The sequence below is a fragment of the Pongo pygmaeus genome, chromosome 2, assembly GCF_028885625.2.
Source record: "Pongo pygmaeus isolate AG05252 chromosome 2, NHGRI_mPonPyg2-v2.0_pri, whole genome shotgun sequence".
NCBI classification, from domain to species: domain Eukaryota; kingdom Metazoa; phylum Chordata; class Mammalia; order Primates; family Hominidae; genus Pongo; species Pongo pygmaeus.
In genome coordinates this window covers 112,829,667-112,842,326 of record NC_085930.1, presented here as the reverse complement: position 1 = coordinate 112,842,326, position 12,660 = coordinate 112,829,667, and the positions used below count along the sequence as shown (strand labels likewise).

Sequence of the window (12,660 nt, the reverse complement as noted above, 5' to 3'; positions counted from 1 at the left end):
ATTGAGGCAATGCGTATAGTTCTTCTTCCAATAGTATGGTGCTGCAAATTTGAAAAAAATGATAAGAAACACAGACATAGATGATGGGCCACAAACATAGTTATCTTTCTCTCTGAATGAAAACAAATAAAAATCAGGGATCAGGTCAACACCAAGAGACAATTGTTTGTTTTTAACGGTTGCCCAGTTTCCTTTCAAAATGGAGGATTCAAGTATGATACAGTTAGATAAGGAGAAAAAAAGGTCTAGTTATAAATTAATAGAATGCTAGCATTGCAAAGAATCACAGAAATCAATTAATACAAGCCTCTTACTTTACAAATAGGAAAACTGGGGCCCAGACAGGCCCAGACTTCCATGAAGCCACGAAGCTTGCCCCTGGTCGTCCAAATTCACTCTATTGACTCCAACAAATCATGAAGGAGATTTTACACTCTGAAGTTGCTGTCATGCTATTGGTCCTGCTTCTATGATTTCTTGCAGCTTTACTGGAAACTTCTGGTCTTGTATTTGAGATTTTCCAAATTATTTGTTCAAAATTATGAGTCTGATAAAAACCCTGTTTTCTCCTTATGGGCTGTTCCATTCTTCCCTGGAAGTTTCTCATTTCACACTATCACATTTTTATTAAAGTCATGCTGACAAATGAGGGAAATAAAACCCTTCTGAGGGTTGTTTTCCACCAATCTTTCTCTCTCTTCTGTGCTTTATTAAAATAGAAAGGACAAGAAAAATCTCATATTATACTACTCCACAGGCTTTCTGGAATTATACATTAAATTGGCTGCTTCTGTGAGGGTCCATCAGGGTTCGTGGGGGAGGAAGGGGAAGAAATTTTGTGTACAATGCTGGACACTTTTTATGTACAAGACCATTTAATCCTCATAAAAACTTTCGTCTATTTTACTGGGAAAAAGAATTGAAGCTCAGAGTAGTTAAATAGCTTGCCCAAGATTACACTATTAGTAAGGAGAAGAAGTTGGTTTGGAACCCAGATCTCCAGACTCTTTAGTCTTTGTTCTATACCAATGGTTCTCAAATGTTTGTCCAGGTTGTATTAGAATCATTGTGAAAATTTTCAAATATAAATTCTCAGGATTCACTCTCTGGCATGATCTTATAAATTTGAGTTGGGATCCAAAAATTCTATTATATATCTTTGTTTCCATTTTATTTTCTACTTCTATATATGCATGTATCTCTATCAGCTAGTACTTGATACATAATTACTTGTCCTCAGAAGTTTAATATACACCTTTATTTAGCTCATGATTCTGTGACTAGGGAGTTGAAGCTGTCCTCAGCTGGGTGGCTCTTCTGCTGGTCTTGCTGGGCTCACACATCCATGGTTGGCTGCCAGATTACTGGGGACTGGCTGGTCTATGATGGCCTCAGCTGAAACAATTGATATCTGCTCCATTTGGTCTCTCACCCTCTAGCAGGTTAGCCCAGGCTTTTTTACATGGTAGCGGTAATCAGGGGTCCCAGCAGCAAAAGAGGGCAAGTTCCAATACATAAGCAATTTTAAAGCATCTACTTGTATCACATTTGCTATCGTCCCACTGACCATAGCAAGTCAAGTGACCAAGGCTGGAGACAACGTGAGGATACCACACAAGGGCAGGGATACAGGGAAGACAATTATTATGACCATTTTTGCAACCAATATATGTCTCTAGGTAAATATAGATATTTGCTGAACATGCATGGAGATAAAAGTTGGAACAGTACTTAAGGGTATGGAAATACGTGTGCACTTCATCTAGCCCCCTTCCTCATAATCTTACTCTCCAAAGGATCGTACTTTTAACTATGTTTTTAGCTAGTGGTGTATAACTTTTTTACTGTTACTCAACAATTTGAGAAAATATTATAGTTATATGAGTAAACTTAACTTACAGAGTCAAATTCTTCAATAAAGTTTGTTACAAACAACAGACGCTTCCTTCTCATTTTGTTCCCCTCAGAGGCAAATACTTTCAATTCTTCTGGCTGATTCTTTTGGTAGTTACCTCCATATTACTAAGAATTCTTTTTTCTGTTTTTGCTTCTCAACTTTTCAGTATCTGCTGATTTTTTTCAGAAGATGACAGCCCAGACCTCTTTTACCTCACCTCTGCCCTCATCAAACCACGCACCCTTTGTACCCCATCCCTGTCAGTGAAGCTGTCTTAGAACTTTCTCTACTACCAGCCTGGGATTCAGCTGTCCCAGGTCAGTTGAGAGTTAGTCCCAATCCATTTCCTTTCCAACTTCCAAAATTTTTCTGATATTACACTTTACTCTTTCCTTTTGTTCCTATGGGTTTTTTTTTTTTTTTTTTTTTTTTTTTTTTTTTTTTTTTTTTTTTTGTCTTGTAAAAAGCCCCTTTACTGTTGTTTTGTTGGGATTTCAAGGCAGAGTAAAAATATACCCATGTGCTCCATCTATCATCTTGATCTGGAAGTCCTATAGTATTTTTTCTTGATTTGTCAACATCAGGAAATATCTATTGATGCTCTCCTTTGAAAAGCAAGCATTTTAGGTCATTTATACTATCCCTTTCACCCTCTTTTATTCTTTTTGATTTAGATTAGTTATATTTTTATTTTTATTTTATTTATTTGGGTCAGATCCTAGGCAGTAGGGACACAGCAATTAAAAAAAATAGTCAAGGTCCCTGCACTCTCAGAGCTTACATGCTAGTAGGGCAAACAGAGTCTCAATTATACATACATACATATACATGTAGTTATTACAAACATAAAAGTATAATGTATAAAATTATAAACATAAAAAATATATATAATTTCTGGGCCTTCTACCTCTGAAGTCTTGTGTCTTTCTCTAGCTCTGGAAAATGTCTTCTATTGTTTTTAAGATATTTTCTCCCCTATATTTTCTGTTTTCTCTTTCTAGACTTTTACTCAATGAATGTTCCCCCTCCTGGTTAGACCTTTCTCCCAGTTCCAGCCCTGCCACGAATTGCTTTCTCATCCCCCTTCTCTCTCCTCTGCTCCATCCCTCTCTTGCTTAACATCCCAGGAAATTTTAAATTATAGCCCCTGCATTCAATGTTTAATGTAGTGATCATATTTTTAATTTTCCTAATGGTATTTGCGAACTTTTGTAACTATTTCTTATTCTCTTATTGCTCCTTTATATAGCCGTGTGCCCTTGTTTAAATGGATGCAGTAGCCACTCAACTTTTTCTGGGAGGCAATTAGATTTCTTTGAGGTTTTCTTCTTCTCCAAAAGTTATTTCTGCTTTCCTGGGGTCACTTGTTCTATTTGATCATATCAGCCCATCTCCTTTGTTTCACTTGTTTGCTTCAATAGCTAGTGAATCTTGGTAATCCTGTCATATTTATGAAGGAATAACTATAGCAATTACCATGAGTAAGTGGCTGGAGTTTTCTCTATTTTGTTATTTTATTTTATGAGATAGGGTCTCACTCTGTAGCCCAGGCGTGGTGCAGTGGCTTGATCACAGCTCACTGCAGCCTCAACCTCCCAGCCTCAAGCAATCCTCTTGCATCAGCCTCCTGAGCAGCTGGGAACTACAGGCACATGCCACCATGCCTATCTAATTTTTGTATTTTTGTGTAGATATGGGGTCTCTCCATGTAGTCCAGGCTGGTCTTGAACTCCTGGGCTCAAGTGATCAACCTGCCTCAGCCTCCCAAAGTGCTGGGAATAAAGGCATGAGCCACCACACCTGGCCTTTCTCTACCTTTTTAAATGTTCATTTTTATCACAGGTTGCCTATGAGTGGACCAGATGGATAAAGCAGAGACCTTCACTTGAAGGGGTCCAGCAGATCAGGTGACCACTTAATGTCCCCTGAAATGTCAAGAAAAAAAGAGTCCAGCCCAAAGGTTCAGCCTCTCCATCAGATGTCCAGGTAGGCATGTTGTTCATTGATTTTGAATCCTTCTCCTAGGACTGAACTTTGACATGACATATGCTCAGAGCAAGGGTCATCTGAGGGAGGGATCCCTTGTAGCTGGCTTGACTATGGAAGTCATGGAGACGGTAGTGTTTAAGCCAGGAATCCCTAGGCCAGGATGTATCAATTAGGAATCTTAGGTTACATACAACAGAAAACATCACTCAAAAATTTATTGACTCAAGTAACAGAAGCCTTGAGTTAGGACGGCCTTCAGGGTTGATAGATCCAGTGGCTTAGCAATGTCACTGAGGAATTTCCTCTCTTCTATTCTCACTCCCTTGCACAGTGCTGACTTTGTTCGAAGGCTGGTTGGTTGACGGTTGACAGCAGCAGGTGGTGCCTTTGTTTCCCCTTTTGTGTCCAGTGGGTGAGAGGCAATGCTTTCGCCCCAGTGTTTCAAGCAAGAGACCTTAATTCTCATCGACAGGATGGCTTACATCACATCTCCAGTCCTGGACCAATGACTAGATTCAAAGGGTATAACGTTCCAATTGTTCTGAGTCAACCAGGGTCTGCCCCTGGTGCTGAATGGGGTGGAGTCAGCTTCCTGGAGTGGGAGGGTGGATAACTAAACAAGACTGTGGACACTGATAGGGTGGAGAGTGGGTACGCGAGAGGCAACCAGCAATATCTACTGCAGCAGAAAATCACAGTTTAGACAATCCATCAGTAGGAAGAGAGGGCTGAGACTGAGCAGTATAGTCTGAGTTTGGGGGCTGCTGAATATCCCAATGTGACTACATAAAAAGTAGAGTAGCATCTTTGTGCCTATCTTTACCTGGTGTATGACTTTCCTCTCTAGGTCTTTAATTTGCTTTCCACTACTCTTCAGATTAGAGACCTTCATGTTTGAGTCAGTATCCCAATAACTCCACTGGACAGACTCAGGAGATCTGTCAATCTCATGCAATTACATGCAAAGCTGGATGTATTTGCACATTTTTCTGGGACACAACAGAAGGCTGGCACCCTATCGCCTTCTTGCTGATCAGCCTACCCTGATCCCTGTGATTCCTGCCCACCTGTATCCTAGACACACACACATACCTCTTTCTTTCTGCTTCTACCAATTTCCATGGGGTTGACCTAGTATATACTTGATCCTTTCACGTTCGTTGACTTTAAAGCAATGAGGAAAGGACAGATGGTTGATAAATGGAGTTGGGTTATCTAGCTAAATATTTAGAAAAGATAAGCCTTGCAATTTCTACACAAAAATAGATTCCATATGGTGTAAGAGAATAAATGTAAAAAGTTTTACCAAGAACATACTAGAAGACATTATACTTGAATAACAATATAATTTTTAAAGTATGAAAGGAATTCCTTAACATAAGCTCAAGGGCAGTTATCTTAAAAGAAAATTATGTAGGGATTAAAAACCTCTGAACATCAAAAAGAAACATAAAAGATTAAAAAGCAAATAAACTAAAAAAAATATGAAACATGTGTGGCCAGGGATTAATATAATTAATCTATAAAAACATCCTTATAAATCAGTAACAAAAGATGAATTCTCCAAAAGAAACGTGGACTACAGACATGAGCAGTTAGTTTATAAAAGATGAGTTACAAAGTACTAATAAAAACAAATAAAAATATGAAAACCTTCCATCTTACAACAGAAGTAAGAAAATAAAAACAATGAGATTTTTCTTTAAAATTATAACAGTCAATAAAAGAAAGCTATAAGGAAATGAACTGGGGTATGGTCTACTGATGGAGTTTAAATTAGCACCACATTTTTTAGACTGCCATGGTAGTTTTTAGCTTATAAAACTATAAAGTATCAAAAACCTTAAAAATGTGTGTTTTTTGATTTAGCAATTCCATGTTTGGAAATTTAGTGTAATAAAATAGTCACATAGACAAAAATGTAGGTTCAAGGATATTTATTATAATGCTGTTTGTTTAGTGAAAAATGGGAACATTCCATTGTTTACTAAAAGCATGTTGATTGAAGAAATTATGGCCCACTTTTACAATGAAATGCTGTGACTATTACAAATAATTTTAAAGAAATATGTCCAAAGACATGGAATTCTGCTGAAATACATTATTGAGTGAAGAATGGGAGTCATGAAGTAGAAGTACCATGATCCTTCTCTTACAGTATGTATTTATATACAGAGATACACAGAAAATTATCCTCTGAGCAACACTGTCCAACAGAAATATAATGCAAACCACAAATATATTTTTATGTTTCCTAGTAGCCACATTAAAAAGATAAAAAGAAACTAATATAACAAATAATATGTTTTATTTAACCTTATATATTAACAATATTTTAATTTCAACATGTAATCAATCCTAAAATTATTAACGAGATATTTCACATCCTTTTTCCATATTAAGTCTTTAAAATCTGATGTGTATTTTCCTCTTACAACACATCTAAATTCAGACTAGCCACATTTCAAGTGCTTAATAGTCATGTGGGACTAGTGGTTATTAATTTGGAGAGTGCAGATCTAGAATTATATTCACCAAGCTGTTAATAGCAGTTGGAATAATTAGTGTCCTTTTTTGTTTTTTTCTGTTATTTGTATTTTCTGGAATAATCATGAACTACATTTTTAATAGGAAAAAATGAGCAAAGAAACTTTTCTATTCGCTGAAAAGAGGGAGTAAAAATAATAATTTTAATATCAGACCAAGCAGAAGCAGAAAAGAGAATCCACTGCATTGATTACATACTCCCAAAGAGTGGAACAGAGCTCCTGAGATCTCCACAGGTAAACCCCCAGTATAGTACACCCTATGAGGGTGCTTAGTTATTTCAGGGAAACTGGAATTTTGTTCAAGTAAAATTACTGATTTTAAAAATGGCTATCACCTAAACTTTGGAAATGAGAGTAATGCTACAGACGTGTGATGAGAAAAACATTTGAAACCTTTCTCCATGTGGATGGTAATCTTAAACGAAGAATTGGAAGAATCCTGCAATACACTTGTCCATTAAGCCAGATTGGTGGGTGGAATTATTCCAGAAGAGATAACATAAAAATAGAATCATTATTTAATTACAATTCAATTATTCAAATCTCTTCACATCATGTATACTTTAAATGAGGAGCTAGAAACAGCTTATTCTAGTCATTAGGATACACATGTAACACAGGTAGTGATTCCCCTCCAGCTGTAAGCCTGTGAAATCCAGCAAGGGACCCACATGAAGCAAAGTAGGTAAGCTGAGGAACTAACAGCATTCTTGCAAATAAGCTTGTTTTTCCAATTTTGGGCCTGCCAATTAATTTTCTTTAATTATCCCAAGGGTTAAAGATAAATAAGCTGTAAATTCCGTATTTTATTTGCTGGTACCTCCACAAGGTCTAGCAGAGGACCTAGTATATGATAAAAGCTTGTTACTAATTTACTTAATAGCACTATTTAGTGACTATCTATTGCATGTCAGACCCTGTTATGCTTGGAATACATCAGGGAACAAACAAGTCAAAAATCCCTCACGGAGCTTCCATTCTAGTGAGGTGAAATAGATACTAAACAATATACATGATAAATAAGTAAATTACATAATATGTTATAAAGTGATAAATGCCATGAAAAAAGTAGAGGTGACTACACACTCATGTTCATTGTAACATTATTCACAACAGCTAAGAGATGAAAGCAACCTAAGTGTTCATTGATGGATAAATGGGTAAACAATATGTGAGTAGATAGATGTGTAGATAGATAGACACATATATGTGTACAATGTGTCTTAGTCTGTTCCTGTTGCTATAACAAAATTCCTTAGGCTGGGTTATTTATAAACAACAAATTTATTGCTCTTAGGTCTGGAGGCTGAGAATTTCAAGATCAAGCTGCCAATACATTCAGTGCCTAGCGAAGATTTGCTCTCTGCTTCAAAAGGGGTGCCTTTCAGCTATGTCCTCACATGCCGGAAGGGGAAAACACTGTGTTCTCATATCATGGAAGGGCAGACAGCTCCCTTCAACCTCTTTTATAAGGGTATTAATCCTATCCATGAGGGCAGGGCCCTCATGAGAATCATTTTCCAAAAGGCTCCACTTCTTAATACTATCATATTGGATATTAGATTTCAACATATACATTTTGGGGGAAATACCAACAAGCACATGAAAGCATTCTGGCCCCCTGAGTTTGTCCTTCTCACATGCAAAATACATTTATCCCATTCCAATAACCCCAAAAGTCTTTGTTTCAACATCAGTGCAAAAGTCTAAAGTTCACAGTCTCACTCAAATATCATCTAAATCAAATAAGACTCAAAGGTGTGATTTATCCTGAGGCAAATTCCACTCCAACTATGAGTCCGTGAAATCTAACAAGTTATGTGCTTCTAAACTACAATGGTGGGATAGACATAGGGCAGGCATTTCCATCCTAAAAAGGAGAAACAGGAAAGAATGGGGGGATAACAGGTCCCAACCAAATTTAAAACTCAACAGGGCAAACATTAAATCTCAATGTTCCATAATAACCTTCTTTGACTCCATGTCCCACTTTCTGAACACACGGGTGGGGTTTGGTCTCCCAAGGCTCTGGGTGGCCCTGCTGCTATGGGTTCCTGGGTGTGGCAGCTCTCACAGATTGGAGTTTTGTACCTGCAGTTCTTCCAGGCTGGGGTTGCACAATGGGGGCTCTATAGCTCTGGGGTATTGGGAATAGCCCTGACCCCCATGGCTTCACCAGGCATTGTCTTAGTGGGGACTTTCTGAGGTGGTCGCACCCTCAGGGTTCCACTGGGTATTGCCCTAGTTGGGGCTCATTATAGTGGTCCCACCCTTGCTGTGGTTCTCTTCCTGGGCCTTGAGGCTCTTTGGGGCATCCTTCCAAATCTAGGTGAGGGTAGCCATCCCTTCACAGCTCATCCACCCCCACACCCTGGTGGAGATGGAACCTCATAGATGCTGCCAAGGTTTACCACCTGTGCTTTCTGGAAGGACTGGACAAGCTGCACCTGCTTGAGTCACAAGTGGAGTGGCCAAGGAGTGCTGCACTGTAGTCAGGGGAGTGGAGCCTTAAAATCATTCTGCTCTCAAGGCCCTGATATTCTGGGCCTGTGATGGGTAGGGCACCCCTCAAAGATCTCCAAAATGCCTTTGAGGTCATTCTTGCATTGTCATAAAGAATAGCACTAGGCTTCTGCCCACCCACATTAATCTCTTTATCAAATGGTCACTCGGCCATGCCCTTGGTGGTATCTCCCAAACATGCCTTTCCATTCTTTACAATATAGCCAGGCTGAGAATTTTCGAAAATCTTTTTTTGCTTCTCTTTTGATTATTAATTCCATCTTTAATTTTTTTTTGTTTCTTCTTCCATTTTACTATAAGTAGTCAAGAGCAGCCATGCCACACCCCCAACACTTTACTTATTTCTTCCACCAACTATTCTATTTCTGCACTCACAAGCTCTGCCTTCCACAAAACACTAGGACATGAATACAATTTAGCCAAGTGATCACTGATCCTTTATAACAAGGATCACTTTTCCTCCAGTTTTTAATAATATGTTTCAATTTCTGCCTGAGACTTCATGAGAACGGTTTTTATCATCCATATTTCTACCAATATTCTAATCATGATCTCTTAGGTAATCTCTAAGAAGATTGAGGCATTCTCTATGGCTCTCTTCTTTTTTTGAGCCCTCACACTAATCACCCTTATGCTCTGTTCACAGCAGTGTAGGCTTTTTTCAGCATGCACCGCCAAACTCTCAGTCTCTACCCATTACCCAGTTCCAAAGCCATTTCTACATTTTTACATTTTTAGCTGTTTGTTATAATAGCACCCCACTTCTCAGTACCAATTTCTGTCTTAGTTCAGGCTACTATAACAAAATACTTTAGATTGAGTAATTTACAAACAACATAGACTTATTGCTCACAATTCTGAAGGCTGGAAATTCCACAATCAAGGTGCCAGAAGATTCAGTGTCTGGTAAGGTTTCACTCTGCTTCATAGATCTGGCCTTCTGACTGTGTCCTCACATGGCCTAAGGGCAAGTCAACTCCCTTCAACCTCTCTTATTTATAAGGACACAAATCCCATTCATGAGGGTGGAGCCTTCATGATTTAATCACTTCTCCAAAGGACCCATCTCTTAATACTCTCACACTGGATACTAGGTTTCAACATATGCATTTTGGGGGGACACCAACATTCAGACCATAGTACAGTGGGATATTATTCAGCCTTAAAAAGGAAGGAAATTCTGACACACACTACAACATGGATAAACCTTGAGAAAAATATACTAAGTGGAATAAGCCAGACACAAAAGAATGAGTACTATATGATTCCACTCATAAAATACCTGGAGTAGTCAAATTCACAGAAACGGAAAGTAGAATGATGGTTGTCAGGGGCTGGAAGGGGAGGAAAAGGGGAGTTGTTTTTTAATAGGCACAGAGTTTCAGTTTTGCAAAATGAAAAAGTTCTGAATATTAGTTAAAACAATGTGAGTTACTTAACACTACTGAACTGTACACTTAGAAATGGTTTAAGATGGTACATTTTATATTAAGCACTTTTTGCCACAATTTAAAAATATTTGAAAAATAGAGAGTAGGACCGGGGTGCTGAGGGCAGGGGGCTCAGGGAGGTCTCAATTTTAATGGAGTGGTTAGGATAGGCCTCATTGTGAAAGTAACATTTCAGTGAAGATTTGAAGGAAGGAGGGGATGGCCACATGGCTATCTGGAGGATACTTACATTCCAGGCAGAGAGAACAGACAATGCAAAGGAGAGGCCTTGGCCTCATATGTGTGAAGAATGGCAAGGAAGCTGATAGGATTGGAGAGGAGTGAGAGGAGGGGAGAGGGAGATGAGGGTAGTCAGGTGATGGGAGCCAGGTCATGAAGGGCCCTGTACAACATTGTAAGGACTCTGGCTTTTTGTCTGAGATGGGAGCCATTGGAGAGTCCTTAGCTGAGGGGTGACAAAATCTAACTTAGGTTTACAGGGGATTGCTCTAAACAAGGGAAAGGGTGGAAGCTGGGAGACCATTTAGGAAACTGTTAGAATGGTAAAAATGTTGCTCTAATAAAGAAATGAATGAAGAAACTGATAAATAAATGGAAACCATAAAATTAGAGAATTTTGAAGCTGTTATATATTATTGTGTAGTGAAGAATTAACTTTACCCAAAGCAAGTTCTGTTCTTTGTCCTCAGCTGCTAGAAGCTGATCTCTAGGTCCCTTGAATGTCTTGTTTGGTAGAAGTATTTTTGTTTGCCAAGGGTTTTTAGCCACTGGACAGCCTAATAATGCAATATGATTGGGACTTTGGCCCATGCCATATCAGTTCTGATCTTTTCCCAGTTTCAGTTTAAGAACCGGAAACTAAAACTTTTAGCCCCAATCTACAGGAGAGGCAGAGGGACTAAAGATCAGCTAACATGGGCAGTATGTGATCAAGCCCCAATAAAAACACTGGACAATGGAACTCGGTTCAGCTTCCCCAGTTGGCAGTACCCTTGAGTATTATTACTAATTGTAGCTGGGAGGAGGTAACATTATCAAGGACTCCACAGGAGATGACTGACAGTTTTCTGTTTGGGACCCTCCCAGATCTTGGCCCTATGTATCTCTTTCTTTGGCTTGTTCTGACTTGTATCCTTTTGTTATAATAAAACCGTAATTGGAAACATAGCTCTTTCCTAAGTTCTGTGAGTAGTTCTAGCAAATGGTCATGCCTGAGAAAGTCTGTGGGTAGGGACCCTTGAATTTATAGCTAGTTGGTCAGAAGTGAGGGTGGCCCTGAAGCTCTCTAAACTTTCAGCTGGTATCTGAATTTTGAGCAGATGTGGTAGTTGTGTTGGAAGACTGTGCCCTTAACTGTGAGTTTGCCAAACTCATTACAGCTATGTATTTTATTACAGTGGCTACTGAACTATATCATATGCATTCTATCACAAATTGTCACTTCCTGGATCAGAAGTTTGCTAATTACAGCCCATAGGCAAAATATGGCCCACTGTCTATTTTTACAAATCAAGTTTTATTAGAAAACAGCTATGCTCATTCCTTTACGTATTGTCTGTGGCTGCTTTCATGCTACAACAGCAGAGCTGAGCAATTGTGGCAGAGATGGTACTGTCTGCAAAGCCTAAAATATTTACTGTCTGGCTCTTCATAAAAAAAAATTTGCCAGTTCCTGCTACTGACCTGGACCTGACCTTGACCTGGGAATTGGGAGTATGAACACAGAGGGTCACTAAATATGGACATTGTCTTTCACAGGACAACATTTTCACGATGGTTCACACAGGACAAGGAAAGTGAGGCACAGTAATGGATTCGGCAAAAGAAGGGCAGATTGCTAGTTAAGTGTGGCATTATTGCTCTATTAATGTAAAATGACAGCTGTCAAAACTGGCTTCCACCTTGACCTCTGTCATCAAAATATATTCTATAGGCCAGGTGCCGTGGCTCATACCTGTAATCCCCGCACTTTGGGAGGCCAAGGCAGGTGGATTACTTGAGGTCAAGAGTTCAAGACCAGCCTGGTCAACGTGGTGAAACCTGGTCTCTACCAAAAATACAAAAACTAGCTGGGCATGATTGTGCATGGCTGTAACCCCAGCTACTCAGGAGGCAGAATCAGGAGAACTGCTTGAATCCAGGAGGCGCAGGTTGCAGTGAGCTGAGATTATGCCACTGCACTCCAGCCTGGGCGACAAGAGCGAGACTCCATCTCAAAATACATATATATATATCCTGCAGAAGGATTCTT

At 39.1% G+C, this 12,660-nt stretch overlaps 1 long non-coding RNA gene across 3 annotated transcripts in view; it reads left to right on the top strand.

The window, feature by feature from the left end:
* Positions 1–12,660, top strand: part of LOC134739182 (uncharacterized) — a 109,158-nt gene that overhangs the window by 63,875 nt on the left and 32,623 nt on the right. For all 3 annotated transcript variants that reach the window (XR_010125738.1, XR_010125736.1, XR_010125737.1), the window contains exon 3: positions 3,740–3,883. This is a non-coding gene — a long non-coding RNA (uncharacterized LOC134739182). The remainder of the gene's footprint in view (positions 1–3,739; positions 3,884–12,660) is intronic.